The following is a 17,050-nucleotide window of genomic DNA, read 5'->3' on the forward strand; positions in this document are numbered from 1 at the left end:
GGAATGCCTCTGCCGCCACCTTGATGTGAGCCCAGTGAGACTTAGTTTCGGCTTGTCACCTGCAGGAACTATAGGACAATAAATGTGTGTTGTTTTAAGCTACTAAGTTTGTAGGGATTTGTGACAGTAGCAACTGGAAACTGATATGAGATGAACAGATTCTAGATTGATTTAGTAAATAATTTGCTTAGAGAGAGGAAATGGGAGAGAGGTCTCATGGGGTTTCTGGGTGCAAGTTAGGGAGGAGAGGAGGTGATCACATTTTGGTGTTGGACACATTAGGTTTGAGTGCCCATAGGGGGTTTAAGGTAAAGATGTCCAGTGAGCAGCTGTCCTCTTGGGTACAAATGGACAGATTTCTGTTCTGCACTCCTGGCTTCTCCCTTTTACCTGTGTTCATGCCCTCCCAGACATAGCAGGCCTCGTCCAAGGGCTTAAAAAATGTTCCTGGGCTCCAGCTCCCATTCCTTCTTCAAGCAGAGCTGCCCTCTCCTACTGGTTGGGAGCATTAGGGTCTGCACGTAGCCGTGTCCGTGTCCCAGCAGAAACCCGGCCATCTGGGCTAGCTAGTGGCCCTAATCAGCGTCCCCTGGGCCCATGAAGGCCTCAGTGCCAGCTGGCCGTTGGCGCGATCTCCCTGGCCTCCCTTCCGCCACCCTTCTCTGCCCCTTCAGTCCTGATCTGTTTTTACCCTCGCTCTTTCTCTGCTTTTCCTGCTCAGATTTGGGCCCTGCAAGCAGGCAGACAACCTTCCTGACTCTGCTCTTGGCATTTGAATCTTAGCTTAATGCTGCTGCTTCAGGATTGGAGGCCCCTAGCCCTGCACCCCAGGTTTTGCACATACTGTTCTCTCTGCTTGGAATGCATTTCTGGAAGAAACCACTGGATCTGCTTGACACTCAACTTTCAAAGCACTTTTGCAGGCTTTGATCATTCATTTTATGTAGCACATGGATCGTAGACCACATGGATGGTAAAAGACTGTTTACTGGTCTGTGTCCCTCTTGACCACAAACTACTGGTGAAGAGGGACCTTGGTTTATTTATTTCAGGATCCCCCGCACCTAATAAGGTCGGCGGTTCAATCAACGTTTTCGTTGAAGGGAAGCAAACCCTTCTAGATGGCCTCTTTATGCCTTCACTCTGATAGCGAGGCGAGCTTGCACCAGGAGGCGGGGTTTTTCCTGACTTGAGTGCACTAATTAGCAACAGGTGAGTAGCCGAGCTCTAACCCGTGTGCGTCACTTACATAACAGAGCCTTCTCCTCCGCCCTTAGCTGTCTCCCTCCGCCTGCAAAAGCTCTGGTTCCCTTCTCATCGCCGCCTGCCAGAGGCAGCACAGAGATCTTGCCCCCCCCGCCCCTCCCTGACAGATACCTGTCTTTGGCCTCCCTTCTCTTGTTTGACAACGTGAGCCAGGCAGGAAGGCATGGCCTCTGTCTTGGGATGCTTTGGCACGTCTGGAACCCAGAGGAGAGAGTCACGTGGAATGGGTGGCTGGGGGGAGGAACAGGATAGAGCCAGAAGGTGACGGACTGTAGGGAGTCTCCAGGGCTATAAATTTCCATTTTCCCTAGGAGCGGGGCAGGGAGTCAGTGTTGAGAAATGCTAGAATAATTGACCTTGAAAATGAAAAGGAAGTGGGAGGCATATGAGCAGTCTTAGCGGTTACTCACCTGTCACGTGCGGCCCTCCGAGCTCTTATTTCCAAAGAGCAGGACGAGCTGGTGCAGGTCTTAAGGACACTTCTCAGTTGCCTTGCCAGTTCAGGCGGCTCTGTTCGGAGGGGGGGATCCAAGTACAGCTGGAGCCTGGTCCCCCTGCCTCTCTTTCTCTTTTTTAACTTTATTTTTATTTAAAAAATTTTTAAACTTGAATTCAATGTAGTTAACCTACAGTGTATTATTAGTTTCAGGGGTAGAATTTAGTGATTCATCAATTGCATATGACACCCAATGCTCATCACATCCAGGGCCCTCCTTAATGCCCATCACCCAATTATCCCATCTCCCCAACCATCTCCCCTCCAGCAACCCTCGGTTTGTTTCCTAGAGTGAAGAGTCTCTTCTGGTTGGCCCTTGTATCTTTTTGTTCACTTTGTGCACTTCCCCCAGCCTAGGAAGGAAGGTCGATCAAATTACATTCTGGCCCTGTCCTACCTCCTCCTTACCGCCAAGGTTAAAAGAGTTAACTCAGTGCTGTGCATCGTAACCGGCAAACAATGGGCTCCATGTGCTAGAAACCCTGTACATTTCTGCAAAGAACTTTTAAATACAAAAGGCAAACTTCGATTGATAAGTAACAAAGGGTGAAATATTTAATACTTTTGTGGTTCAATGGGTCTGCCATTCTACTGAAGTGGCAGGGCTGGGATGAGCCTGCGTGGGCACCACCATCCACAGAAGGCCTTGTAAAACCCAGGCTGCTGGCTATAGCCCCAAAGTCTCTCCTGCCTTAGGTCTGGGGTCAGGTAGGGCGTTTGCATTTCTAACAAGTTCCACGGTGACGTTGCTGTCCCTAGTAGAGGGACCCTTGCTTTAAGAACCACTATTTTTTTAAGAGCTAAAGAAACTTATTGAGAGAGAAATTAACAACAACAACAAAGAATAAATAGGAACAAAAGGGAGTATGAAAACTGGTGTCAGGGAGGTCACCAATGCAAGACCTCTGGATACTTCTTTGCCCCCCATGTGGCAGGTCGTCCTCTTCCAGATTCATTGAAGGTCGAGGAGAAATGGCTTTTCCAAAGGGGGTGCCCTGGGATTCATAGCTTCTCCCCTTTTTGTCTCCTGTGATCCACCCCCCCAAAACAGCGTCTACCCATCCAACCTCTTGGTGCACAACTAAGCGGAGACGAATGTCGGGGCGCAGTACCTTGAAGACGATGGAATCTGGCGGTTAGAAGGCACCGCTTGTGTTAACCAAAAATACTACCGAGTTGTCTCCAAATCTCTCAGGTTTCCTGCTCTTCTCTGCTCCCCCAGCCTTGGCTTTGAGTCTAACGTCTTTGAAGGCAGACATGGAAGGCCCGTGTTTCTCTGTGAATAATCTCCTTTCCCCAAGAACACAAGTGGTTCTCTGTAGAAACTCGTTACTGCTTTTGTCCTTAGTTTCCCAGATGAGTCAAGATAATTTTGTGTTTGACTCCTTGTCTACCCTCTGATTTCACTCTGCTATCATTCTCCTATGGGCTCCAACAGTCTCACATCCCTTCTGTGAGCCTTCCAGAGCTGGACTCTGCCACCTCTCCCTGGGGGAGACTAAAGCTTCTGGCCGGGCTTCCCCAGAGAATTCTGATCCCTCCCAACTGCCTCCGCCTGCTTCAGACCACTTCACGGTGCTTGGATGTCTCCCTCTCTCCCATGGGAAAGAGCTCGCACTTTCTAGTCAAGGACACCACTCCAATGCACCTCCCCTCCCCCACCCCCACTGCCCTAGGCTGGGTTGCAAATTCGGTGGAGGGAGCTGGGTGGAGGGGTGAAGTGGGGGGTGGGAGGATGGGAGAGGTGGAGAGCGTTTGCTCATGATGTATTTATCATGGGGAAAATCACATCTGTGTTCTCCTTCCCTTACACTTAAAAAAAAAAATGCAGTTTGATGTCACTTTTACTTGGGGCGGGTTCCTTGATTGGTTCTGTATTCGTGGTCTCTAAAAGGTCTTAACTGGGCTCCGACCACCGCCTTGGAACCATTCTATCTGTGACCAGAGGTATGTTTTAGTGAGACAAATTCATGCACTAGTACCAGCTGCATACCTCGTGTAGACTTCACTTCAGAAAGTATCTTACATTTAAGCAAAAGTGTGTTTGAGGCTGAAGAAGGTAAAATCTACAAAACCTTTTTGGTCTCCACAGAGAAAACCTCACTGCCTACCCCCCCTGCCCCCCCCACCTCACTCAACAGAGAAAGAGGAATTCTCTCCGAGAGAGAAATGGCAGGAGTCCCCTGACAGGGCCTGCCCAGCTGTAACTCCACGCAGGGCTCGGGGACATACTGTCTTCTAACCCACAGGCTTTCTGGGCCCGCGTCCTGGTGTCCTTGCTAAGCCTGGAGGAAGGCACCAGGGTATTGCTTGTTAGGACTTGGTTGAGAAGCAGGTGTGGACGGCGGGGCAGTGGAGTTCAGGTTTGGCTTGAGATCTGACCCCAGGACAAAGGTCTTTGCGCCATCTGAGCAAATACGAAGACCGGCTCACTGTTCTGTGCCGGCCTCGGCTCAGGTCGTGGGGGCATGGCTAAGAAGTCCAAACCCAGAGCCAGAGCTGTCCTTCCTGCTGGACATGAACGCGGTCCCGGATGGACGCTGCGGAGGGTGGGAAGCCAGCCAGAAGCTAACCAAACACATACGAGTCTCAAAATGTGGTGGCCACCCTGTCTCTCCCCCGTCCTCCTGCTCTGGAGGGGACCTTCTCGGGATCACCTGGATGACCATCTCCAGCAGTCTGAATTAGGACCACAGCAGCAATAACAGAGCAATGCATGGCGGAGAACCCCCGCCCCCCCGCCCTTTGCCCTGTAGAGTTGTCGGCCTGGGATTTGGGTCTTCCTCAAGTCACTTCCTCAGAAATGGCAGCATGAGGCCATAGCAGACTGCGTGCCTGCCTCCCCCCACCCCGACCCTCCCATGCCTTCCCCCACCCCCCACCCAAATGGGCCCACCAAATGGGCTTCTGGCCTGAAGAATGTGTTCTTCTTAATAATACAACACATTAATTGTGCATTTACTCTATGCCATGCACTGTTCTAAGTACTTGACATGCATTAGCTTAATAGCCCTATGAAGCAGTACTGCTGCTCCCAAAAAAGAACTTTGCTGAGAAGAGTCCACTGCTTTCTGGAGTAAGACTCCTTTTGAAATTTCTACCTCACTGTGAAGTCTAAGAGTGGTTGTTTCTGGGTGGGGGCGGGGTGGTGTCTGTAATGAGGAAAATTACAGGCAAAGGTAAGGTGGAGGAATCATTTCTTTAAAGGTACTAATGGCAAACATAATTCTCTGTTTCTTTACAGGGAGCGCCCCGGGCCCTGAGTTGTTGTTCTCTCTGATTCCATGCTGTGGGTGTGCTGAGCATCCCCCTCTTCGGTCAGGTGCGCATCTGGGAAATCATGGAGTGACAGGTTCTTCCTGGACACCACAGGTGAAGCCATCCAAATGATTGTGGGTCAGGTCCCTATGCTTGGTTTTCTTTTCTAGGGGGGAGACTGAGGCTCTTGGGCAGGAGGGAGTTGTATGAGGTCCCACAGTAGGAGTGCAGAATAGAAGACCAGGTACCTGCTCGGAGGGAGGCATTGTGCCAGACCCGCCATGTTTTCCTTCCCAAGGCCCAAGCAGGGCTTCATTCCCAGGTGCACAGGAGGGCGGTGGGGGCCCACCAAATGGGCTTCTGGCCTGAAGAATGTGTTCTTCTTAATAATACAACACATTAATTGTGCATTTACTCTATGCCAGCACTGTTCTAAGTACTTGACATGCATTAGCTTAATAGCCCTATGAAGCAAGAGCTGCTATAATCACCCCCATTTTACAGATGGGAAAACTGAGGCACACAGACACTAAGTAGGTCTCGTAGGAAGTACCAGAGCCAGTGCTCTTAATTTCCGCCTTCTGCTGGCTCATGCTCTTCACTGTCTGAGTATTAAGGACAGCACTTTACCTGGCACATTATGTGTAACTTCCTGGACAAGATCACATTTAATTTCTTTCTACAACAGACCTTGGAGGCAGGTAGATTGAATAATATTGTTCTCACCAGAGGCTGAGGAGACTGAGGCAGAAGTTAACCACCTTCCTCAAGGTCAACTTACTAGTTAGTAATAAACGAACCACTCAGGGCTTCTGATTTTGAAGAAACGTTTGCTGCATTGACCCACCAGGAGTTAACCGTCAGTGCTGGATCGGAGAGGGGCAGTCTGCCCAACACAAAAACAAGGTACCAGGCGATATGCCACCCAGGACTTCCCCATCGGGAGCTGCTTACAGAATAGAATGGAATAATCACCTCTAGGTGCTTTCAGGCTACAAGGGCAAGACAGGCGCGCCTCTCTTTAGGTGATGGGTGTGAATTCTACACCCATAGAGGGAAGTAAGGAGTCTTGGAAAGCCATCTCAATAGTGCGGAGCTGTGGTTTGTCCCGGGCCTCCCAGAGCTGCTCCGTGGGGTCATGGTGACATGTTCTTTGTAAGAACCTCACATTCATCCTCCTGAGACAAGGATATCTGAGAATCTGGTGACCATCAATCAGGAGGACCCCTTTCGGATGAGTCCTCTCTGCCGCCTCCTTGCCGGCTAGCCTCATTCGGTCCAGGGTGGGGATTGCTTTTGGCTCTTCTCTGTTCCAGGTGGTTCCTGGTGGGCGGGTTTGCAAGACTGATTGATCTTATTCAGCACGCAGGGCACTATCCAGCGTAATGACACCAAAAGAGCCTCCTGGGCCCCTTACCTCAAGGGGAGGCAAAGGGCTGACTATGAGTGGCCATGAGTGGCCTGTCAAACACAAAGGTAAGGCGAGTAGAGACCTTCGAGACAGCCTTTTAATTTTTTGGAAAGACGAGTTTGGAGAGGCCAGACATTTGCTCAGGGACCCTGGAAGGGTTCACTGCGGAGCTGGAAGCAGAGCCCAGTGGCAATGGCTCTAGGTCCGGCCCACTTCCCATTGCTGCCTGGACATGTCAAGGAGGAGCCTGCCATCCGCTTGTCTGCTCGGCTGGGTGCTCCCTGAGTGCTGCACAGCAGTTAAAAAAATAAATAAATAAATAAATAAATCAGGACTTTCTTGGGTATGAACATTTCCCAATCCTCTCTCCCCCCACAGACCCCTGCTGTCTTCATTTGATGCAGACTCGGTATAGACAGGGTGAGCAGGCATGAGGAAACCCCACAGGCCAGAGCCAGGAATCTGTCTGCAAGACAGAAGAGCGAGGCAGGAAGCGCCGAGCAGGTGGGCAGGCATCCGACACCACGTGTCTTCTTCGAGGTGGCAGCACGTCTGTCCCACGCAGCCCAGCCTTCCTGGCACCAGCTGCCTCCCCCTCCCCCAGACCTCCCCCCAGAGGGATGATTCAGCCAGAGGGCACACTAAAACCTGTCAGCCATGGGACACCAAGTAAACAGCCCCTAGGAATTTCTCTTACTTGAATTTCAACTCATTTACTTGGGAGCATCTGTCCTCTTCGGCTGGGGGTTGGGGGAAAGGCTAAGATTACCGTGTCCTCTGCCTAAAGGAGCCGGCGGGGTCTAGATTGCTGAGGTCCCCAAACCCCGTTCCCAGGATGTTTGCGGGGGGCTACTGCCAGTACAGAGGGTGGGGAAAGGGGAGACTGAGGAGGACGCTTATTCCCGGCCAGCCCCCGGTTGCTCAGCTTATCAGTGGGTTCAGCCAATGTTTTGTTTCAGGTGAAGATTCTGTTGCTGAAGCTTTTTGAGAGGCAGGGATCCAGTAGGAAGATGTGGGAGGGGAGATGGCAAGGCTTTAGGCTCACCGTTTCGACAGCTTGGGAGTGAGCTCCGTCAAGTCTGCTCAGCCAGGGTGCCTGGGAGGCTCCCTGGGTTGGGCGTCTGCCTTTAGTGCAGGTCATGATCCCAGGGTCCTGGGATCGAGTCCTGTGTCAGGCTCCCTGCTCAAGCGGGGAGGCTGCTTCTTCTCCCTCTCCTTCTGCCTGCTGCTCTGCCTACTTGTGCTCTTTCTTTCTGTCAAATAAATGAACAAATAAAATCTTAAAAAAAAAAAGAAAAGAAAAAAGAAAAAAGCCTGCTCACCCCAAGAGCCAGACCTTGGCTATTTCCACGCCAAGGAAGGCTCACCTGGGCTCTAGCCTCTCCTCCTTTGCAAAAATGGTCAGGGAGGCTGCCCTTCTTTGGAAACACTGCCAGGCTTCTATCTGTGCTCTCAGGCCGGCCCCTCACGGCCCACCCGGGGCTCCCACTCACCCACCCTAGAGTCTTTCTCAGGGGAGCCCAAAGGTGTGATGCTAACTGAAATGATAAAAGGGATGATTAAAGATCAAGGTTCTATTATTGCATAAATTGGCAGGGAAGAAGAAAGACTGGCGGTGGGATGGGAAAGAAGGCAGGAGGGAGAGGAGGACTCCTGAGCCTGGAAACCCGCTCGGGGCTACGTTTAGCAAATAATATTTACTTTCTAGTCAACAAGCTTCATAGATCCCGGAGGAAGGGATGCGGAGACTTTGAGGCAGCTCCTGCTGGCTCTGGTTAGGTAAAGTACACTAATTAGGATGGGGTGGGAAGCCAGAAAAAACGTAATTACTCATCTGATCCCAAACGAAGCTCATTGACTCCTTGGGAAACTTGCCCTGGGAACACACCCTGTTGGAAAGGTCAAGACCAGCAGACGAAAACTGCAGGCCGATCGGGAGTGTCCTCTGACATTCAACCGGGGACTGACAGGTCTCCAGAAAAGGCCGGGCACCTTTGCTGACTGCTGAATTCCCAGCTCAAGTTTGCTCTCCAAATTCCATGACGAGCAGAATTCTCCACCTCCCCCAAGTGCCTTTGTGCTGTTCTGTGCACTTACCTACGAAACGAATGACGACTTTCAAAGCCACATGCCCTGTGTAGTAGGTGGATCTCAGGGGGCTGGGGGAGTGGTGATGATGGAGTGGAGGAAGAGGGAAAAATAATAAGGTTATATACAGGTTAGCAAATCCAGATTTTTAAAAAGGAGGCTTTGGAGTACCTCCACTCCAAAAATAGAGATTATAGAACACAAAAACAGGCCGAAACTTTCCATTGAGATTCTTAGGAACAGAGGGATTTCAGCTCAAGGGGATGAGAGCCTAGTAACTCTACTCCCTTACCCCCATGACTAAAAATAAGGATGAGTAAAGAATGGAATCCTAGCTCCCTGGCATCCCAGAGAGCCAGGCCTTGTCCCTGGACTTGTAAGTCAAGCAAGCAGGAACACGAGAGAAATAGTTGCCTTTGTAAGTATTTTGACTGTTATCTACCCATTGTTTAGTCAGTAAGGTTGAGGACCACAGGGCACCCATGGATTCCCGTTGGGTCCTTCTCTGGCCAGCTGCTTCCTGGGTGGGTCAGAGCCCATGCTTGAAATGACTCTGAAGTCAGCTGGCCTCTCTCAGACCGCATCTTCCGTGGCTTGGAGTGACTTGCATGTCCTCCAGAATTTCTCAGGCTGCATCTCCAAATGCCTTCTGCACGATTTGGAATGTCATTCTTATCTCACAACCTGCTCTCTCCAACCAGGATTCCTCCCAGGGCACTGAGTGTATTTCCACCAGGCGCTCACATAGCCACAGCTGTGAGAGCAGATAAAGCTGGGCAGACAGGTGAAGCTGTCACTGCGGCAACTTCGCAGACATGGCAAAAGAACTCCAGCCAACAAGAGAACCCAGAGAATGTCTCCGTTATGGGGGGCCAGTCCGTGGGACATATGTTTCCTTAGGGGCAAGGCTCAGAGATGTCAAGGCCAGGACTCTGGCCAAACGGGTTGGCAAAAGGCTGACTCCGGGAGAAGGAAAGATAAGGGACACAGATACCTCCTGAATGTCCTGAGCCAAGCCAGCGTGAGACAGATTCACACAAGACAGATCTAAATTCCCTTTGGGATTCTCCTAATTAAATTCTCTGAGACCTTGAAATTACAGCAAGTATAGGGTGTAAATGACTCTGCGTTTTGTTTGCCTTCTATTAGGCTCGTACAGTTTTCCATCCGTCTTTGGCTCACGGTTGTTGGCTATAACTGAATCCCATGAAAGGTAAGGACATTTTTATTAACTCTCCCAGAACCACATACAGGGATCTACACACACACACACACACACACACACACACACTCTGTACGACTTTGCTATCATCCAGGTTGAGCCAATATTTCTGTTGTCCTAGGAAAGAGAAGGAGATGAGGCATTAATGGTATCTGTATTTACCTGAGTTAGTACAGATTTTTTCAGCCCTGGAAAACTGGCCCTGGAAACTGGGAAATCAAAACTTAGAAGGAAAGAGAAAGATAAGTGACCCGGCCATCTAAAAATCTGAGATAGGTGACACAGAGCAAACGGGTGTTACTGGTATCTCCAAGCCCCACCCCCCCTTGGCTCCAATCTTCCCAAAGAACCTCGGAGAGCAGGATTCTGCCCCCTCCCCACCATAAACCTGAGATACCTGTGGGTGCACTGACCCCATGGGCTGCCCCAGGAGAAAACAGTGAGGGCTGTGGGTTGGATAACAAGGATGTTCATGAGATACGGAGTGGTGAGAAAAGCCTGCTGTAGAATCTGGGCCCCACCATTTACCAGCTATGAGATCTTGTCCACGTGCCTTAAACTCTCTGGGCCTCAGTTTCCTCGTGTGGTATGATGATCAGAATTGTCTAATGTGACCGTGGGTTCTCATTCTAGATTGCCTGGACACTGAGATTGCGGGGACCAGGTGGGAAGCTCTCACTGTCTCCGCATCTCAGCTCAGCCCAAGGGCCCACTCATTTTTTCCTGACAAAAGGAACTCTAATATCCCATGGGCCCCATGATCTGAGCAGTTGGCCTTCTCAGACAACTCCTAGAAACAGCTGGCAAACCCAGATGGCCTGACCACACTGTCAGCTTTCCTAAGCTTGGACTGTTGGGGAGGATGGGCGGACCCAATGGATGGCTGCCTTCGCTCATTTTCTAGATCCTTGTTTGATTCACTGGCCCTCTCCCTGTTACGGCACATTCCCTAACACATGCCTCGTGACACCATGGAGTTTGTCTCAGACCCTGGTAACAAGGAGCCATCTTGTGTGACACCTTGTTTGCAGAAACACTCTTACTAACTTAAGGTTAGTAACACTCACCTTAAAGGACTGAGGTAAAAAATCATTTGCCAAATCAGGTCCAGAGGCAACGGCCTGAATAAAGGCATGAGGTTGTGCCCTGGGCTTGCGTCTTCAGGACATTTAAATATGGAGATCATTGCCCAAAATGAGGTGAATATTGAGAGATTTCACCTAAAACACTCCACTGAGTGAAGCTTGCTTCGTTCACCTCCATTTCCCATGTGTCCTTTAGAGGCAGGTAGGCTCCTGACCCCTGGATGCAGCAAACTGGCTTCCCTGACTGAATTTTATGTTAGATTGGGTTTATTCTCTGAACCCAGTGAGAGAATGACCCGCCCCAGGATCTGAGGTGGATGGTTATGTGCGTGGCCGTGGCGGTGGTGTGGGTCCTGGTGTGAGAACCAGAATAGGAATGTGGAAGCATAAACATACTTGGGTTTTCACATCTCAGCTTCTGCATCCTCACGGGAGAGAGCACTTGCTAGCCTTTTGAGATCTCTATTCCCCAACCGCACCCATTCCAGAAGCCAGCCTTTCCAAGGGTTAGTCCCCTCCGCTGCCAAAGCAGGAGAAACATTTACACCAACAGTGAGCGTTAAAGACCTGTCCCTACCCGGTTGGCGGGAGGATGTTGCTGCTTGGGTCTTTGGTGGCCGGATAAAGTGACCACAATCTTGGGAGAGCTCACTGTCTGCAACAAATCTGGGGTTTCCTCAGAAACTGCCGAGGACTGCAGCCCCGCAGACTGGCTTGGGCATCAGGGAAAAAGAAAGTCCAGAGGGAGACCCTAGCTGAAAATGTCACATCTCTTGTTCAGTTCAGTTATGGATTGGGCTTGGTTTGGTTTTGTTTTGTTAGTCTTTGAATTTTATACCGCTCTGAATGTGCTCCAGAATGAACAATTAGAGTTTTTTCATTTAGAAAAAAAAAAGTTTTCTTGAGCCATAATTCACATATATATAATTCACTCATTTAAAGTACAATCCAACATGGGTGTTTGTTTGTTTCTTTTTTTTTTTTGGTATATTACCATGTTAATTTAAAAAATGGTGGCAAAATAATTGTAACATAAAATGTGCAGTTTTTAAGTATAAATTCAGGGGCACTGATGACATTCACAATGTCGAGCAACCATCACTCCTATTTCCAAAAGGTTTCCATTCCCCCAAACAGAAGCTCTGTTACTCTGTAACCAACTCCCCACTTGCCCCTCTTCCCAGCCCTTGGTGGCCTCTAATGTGCTTTCCGTCTCCATGAATTTGCTTATTCCGGACAGCTCGTATAAGTGGAGTCATGCTGTATTTGTCCTTTCTGTGTCTGGCTTATTTCGCTCAACTTCATGCTTTGAAGGTTCATCCATGAGGAGGAAGGCATCAGAACTCCATTCCTGTTTCAGGCTGAATAATAGTCCATCACACACACACACACACAGACACACAGACACACACACACACACACACACACACACACCATGGTTTGTTTTTCTAATCATCTAGTGGTGGACACCTGGGTTGTTTCCTTTTTGGCTATTATGAATAATCCTGCCAGGAACATCGGGGAGCAAGAATCTCTTCAAGTCCCGAGTTTTCAGTTCCTTTGGATATAGATCCAGCCGTGAAACACCATCCGCTTTTAACTTCCTCCCCCACCCTGGGTGCTCACACCAAGCCAGAAAGTGAACTCTGATCCTAAAAATAGACAGAGATTCAGATGTTCTAGGGCAAGCTGACTGCAATGCAACCACATAGCAGTGCCTGTGTCAATCCTTTGTCTTTTCAAAGCCGCAAATGGCATCCTTTCCTCTGTGTGCAAATCGCCCAGCCTCTGTGGAGGGCAGTGTCAGGGGAGGGCAGATACTCTCAAGGTTCTCCTGCTGCGAGAGCAGAAAAAGAGAAGACACTCCATTGCTCCTGAGGACAGGGGCCCATTTAAGAGGAAGGAGAGATGAAATTGGCATATTGAGTCTTTTCGCGGAGCCAAATGCTGGGGTAGGGGATGTTGGCTTCTTTTATCTTCTGGAGCATCCTTGCTTCCATCTAGCTCAGAGGAGGTAACTCAATGACTCAAAGACTCAGTGGCAGAAACGGACAACGCAGAACTTCAAAAACCCAAGCAGGTGACACATCCTGAATGAGGATCCCATAAAAATGTTGTGGGAGCTCAGGACAGGGAGAACCAACCCACTGCTGCTGGGGGGTCCCGGGGTGTTTTCATAGAGAAGGTGAGCCATGAAATATGGACCATGAAGAGTAATTTTATTTGCACAGGAAGATGGGGCAGAGAAGAGAAGCGACAGGAACTGAGATGCGATTGAGAAGTATGGAAATTTGTTTGGAATTTTTTCTGTTATATCTGGTTGAACCCCCCAGTCCAGCAGCTGCTGTCTGAGATTTGGGTCTGCAGGGGTCTCCTGGGAGGCAGATTCTGAGAAGGCAGGTAGTGAGCAGGACGTTTACTGGGGATTGCTGCTGGGGTCCACACCAGGGGGAGGGAGCTGGAGTGGCCAGAGGGGGAGGAGGGCCTGCGACGCCTGCCAATGAAGGTGGCCCTTCCTTTGTCCCAGGTGGACAAAGGAGCGAGGCCTTTCTCTCCTGCACTGGTCAGTCATTGGATACAGTCTACCCTCGGAAGGAGCATGACCTTGGGTGAGGCTGTAATCTTCAGCCAATATAATCCTCAAACAGGGTGGACAGCTGAGGCCTATCAGCTGACAATCTTTGCGGCATCTGGCGGGATCAGGTTTCCATTCCCAGAGGGGGATCTGGTGGCAGAGCATAGGGTCCCCATACACAGACTCCCCGAGGGTCCCCTTGCCCTGTTGTGTGCTCAAGGCTGAGGACCATCAGATTCCTCGGGCCTCTCATCTCTCCTCACTTAGGCGATGGTTGAAACAATAAATCGGCTTGAGCGTGTTGAGCAGATGTCTAACATCTTCCATATTAGACAGGGAGATGAATGTATGCATTGTTATTAATTAGTTTATTTGATTTATGAAAAAGAATAAGTTTATTAATCAAAAATGCAGAATTTTAAATATATATGGAATATAGATTTGAAACAGAATAAGACATTCTGATATTATTATTCCTTCTAAATGGGATTTCCAAGGAAAATGTGCAGAACCTGTCATCTTTCAGAGCAAAACGAACACCTCCCCCCCGCCAGCCCACTGGGGAATCAGAGACGGGAGTGGTTTTTATATCAGTGAAGATAAGTGAGGGCCGCAGCTGTCCACGCTGTAACCCTCACTCCAGCTGCTCACATCTCTCCATTGTCTCTGGACTTTCTCACTCCAGTGTGAGTAGTTAACTCTTAAGGAGCTGGGGTACGAATCTCAGGAAACCAGTGGCTGCCTCCTGCGCGTTCAGGGGAGTGAATGATCAAAATGGGTCTTGAATAACGTTCCTGTGTGTTTCCCTCCACCCACCCAAATGAAAATTAAAATGAACTTAAACAAAAAGAGAAGATACTGGCTCATGTACCTGAAAAGCCCAGAAGGCTTCAGGAATGTCTGAATCCAGGGGTTCAAAAAAATGTCATCAGATCCCAGCTTCTCTCCTTCTCTCCATCTCTTGGCTTTGCCTCGTCTCGGTTGGTTCCATTCTCAGATGGGCTTTTCTCCTGCCATGAAAGATGGATGCTCCAGAATTTTCAGATTCATGTTTAGCTGGAAAGAGGGAGTCTCTTTCCCAGGAGCTTGGGCAAAAGTCCCAAGGTTTGATCAACTTGAACTGTCTTAAGGCACGTGTCTGCTTAAGCCAATTACTGTGGCCAGGAGAATGGGTTATGCTGATTTTCCTGTCCTGCGCCTCTAGAATCAGAGTTAGAGCCCACCCCCTGCTCCGCCCTTGAATATATGGATTGATTCAATGAAAGTTAGCAGCTAAAGCCCAGAGAAGATTGTGGTAGACACAGTCGGTTGCTGTGGCTGATTAGGTGGGATTGGCACTCAGTGTCTTCCTTCCTTCCCCTGGTGTACCTCTCTGTATCACAGGTGATTAAGAGCGAATAAGGACATTTCCCAGACTCTCTTGCAGCTATAATTTCTGCTGTGATTTGATTCTGCCTGTTGAATGCTTTCCTATGAATCTTGCCAACCCTATAGATGTCTCCTCCGTGCTACTGCCTTGCAGCCCCAGCCCCTACTTTTTTCTTGCTGGCAGTGCCCACTCCCACTAGAGACTCTGAGAACCCTTCCCAGTCTCTTTGCAGCTGCGTGTTGGGTGTGTATGTGAGGAGGGGAGGATTCCTGGACAAGTTTTCTACCCTCATGACAGAAATACCCTGGAGATAGTTAAGAAAAATCTTCCCTCTGGCTTTTGGATGTGGTTGGGAGAAAATGTGCTGGGTGGTGCTGAAGCATCCTTTTCGTAACCCTGTGGCTATAAGCCTGAGGACATAAACTGACTGATGTGCCACTAAATTAACAAATCTTAGAATTGGAAATTGCATGAGAATTTCCTTTAAAAATTTTTTTTTTAAGATTTTATTTATTTATTTGACAGAGATCACAACTAGGCAGAGAGACAGGCAGAGAGAAAAGGGGAAGCAGACTCCCTGCTGAGCAGAGAGCCCGATGCGGGGCTCGATCCCAGGACCCTGAGATCATGACCTGAGCCAAAGGCAGAGGCTTAACCCACTGAGCCACCAGGCGCCCCTGCATGAGAATTTTCTATTGTTTAAGCCACTTTCAGCTGGATTGTGTGGTTATCTGCAGCTGGAAGTGGAGAAATAGAGAGAGAGAGGAGACAGGGAAGCAGGGGAGGGGGATACATTCTAATTCGGCTAATGTCCCTTGTGGAATTAACAGCGACTTTGGGTGTAGGCAGGAAACCACAGTCTTCATATCTTGTATCTTCATGAGATACAAACACTCATCTTTTGGCTTCCCTGGTGCTGAGTCCATGAAGCTTGGCAGAGGGGAGGGGCAGCAACTGCTAGGCTGGTTGACGTGTGTGGTGTCACCTCCTGCCTCCCATTCTCATTCTCAGTTTATAAAATAATATAGTTCTCCTCCATGCTCCCCCAAGGCTTCTTGTGCCTATTTTTATGTGATCTTCACAAAAAATCTTCAAGGCGGTAGGGCCAATGTTATTCGTTCTGCATTTCTGATGACAAAACTGGGACAGGGACTTAAATGGCTCGGCCAACCTCGCACAGCTGATTAGGAGAGACACAGATTTCCTGACCCTTGTTCTAGTTTTGTTTCTGCTACACTATATTGCTGCCTCTAAACTTTGGCAAAATGATTTGTGTGTGGGGGGGAAACAACTGAAGTGTCCAGCCCCAAACAGCCTGCAGGTTCAGCCTCTGCTCCCAGAGGGCAAAGGGCCTCACTGGTCTCCCTGGGACCCTATCATGCTCTTGGCCTTCTGTGGCTCAGCAGACGTGGGGGACCTCTTGCAAAGCTGTCATTTGGCTCATGCCTGAGTGAGGAGGAGAAACTGTGAGCTCACCCAAGTTGGGGTGTTTGGGGTGAGTTTGATATCAATAAGGAACATCACACAGAAATGCAGACAAGAGCCGCCCTGGGTCAGGACTCACAGAGGAGGGGCTGGAGGGTGGCTCTGGATCCTGTCTGGCTCGGGGTACCTTGCCGTGGGCCTGGTGACGGGCATTTCGGGCTCCTTCACGGGACTCAGCTGCCCTCTGGGTTTGCTTTCCTGTCCCGCCCTGGGCTTCCTCATTGTTTCTGCCCTGGGTCACTTCCTTCTTAACTCTGGCCACACGTAACCGCTTTGGGAGTAGGGGTGAAGGTAGCTCCGGGTGACAAATGAATTTCTTGCAGCAAAACACGGGTGGGCGAGGCTGCTTGGGCCACCACTGGCGCTGCTAGGAGAGAAATGGGGCAGCCCTGCTGTCTGTTACCCAGGGGAGTGGGTCCTGGGTCACTGGCCGGCTGGAGCCACACTGGTGCTGGAGGGGATGGCCAGAGCTCAGGGTCATATGGTGGAAACACTCAGGGGCCAGGGGCCTGTGTCAGAGGGCAGTTTCTGTAGAAGGGGCTCAACAGTGGAATTCCCTGAGTGGCTATGCCTTTGCCAGACTCAAGAATGAGCTTTGAGCATGGGTTTGGTTTCTCTGCCCTGTGCCTCAGGGAGGGCGACACAAGCTTCTCTCCACGTGGGCCTGCCCTCGCTCATCTTACGTGCCCCGGGCTGACCTGTATGAGGGCCCGGGCCACAGGCGAGGCCACGTGTTTGGGAATTTTATGGATGACCCCACTGTGGTTTTAAGTTCCTCTGTCAGAGGGGAGACAA

Source organism: Mustela erminea, chromosome 7 (assembly GCF_009829155.1).
Source record: "Mustela erminea isolate mMusErm1 chromosome 7, mMusErm1.Pri, whole genome shotgun sequence".
Taxonomy (NCBI): domain Eukaryota; kingdom Metazoa; phylum Chordata; class Mammalia; order Carnivora; family Mustelidae; genus Mustela; species Mustela erminea.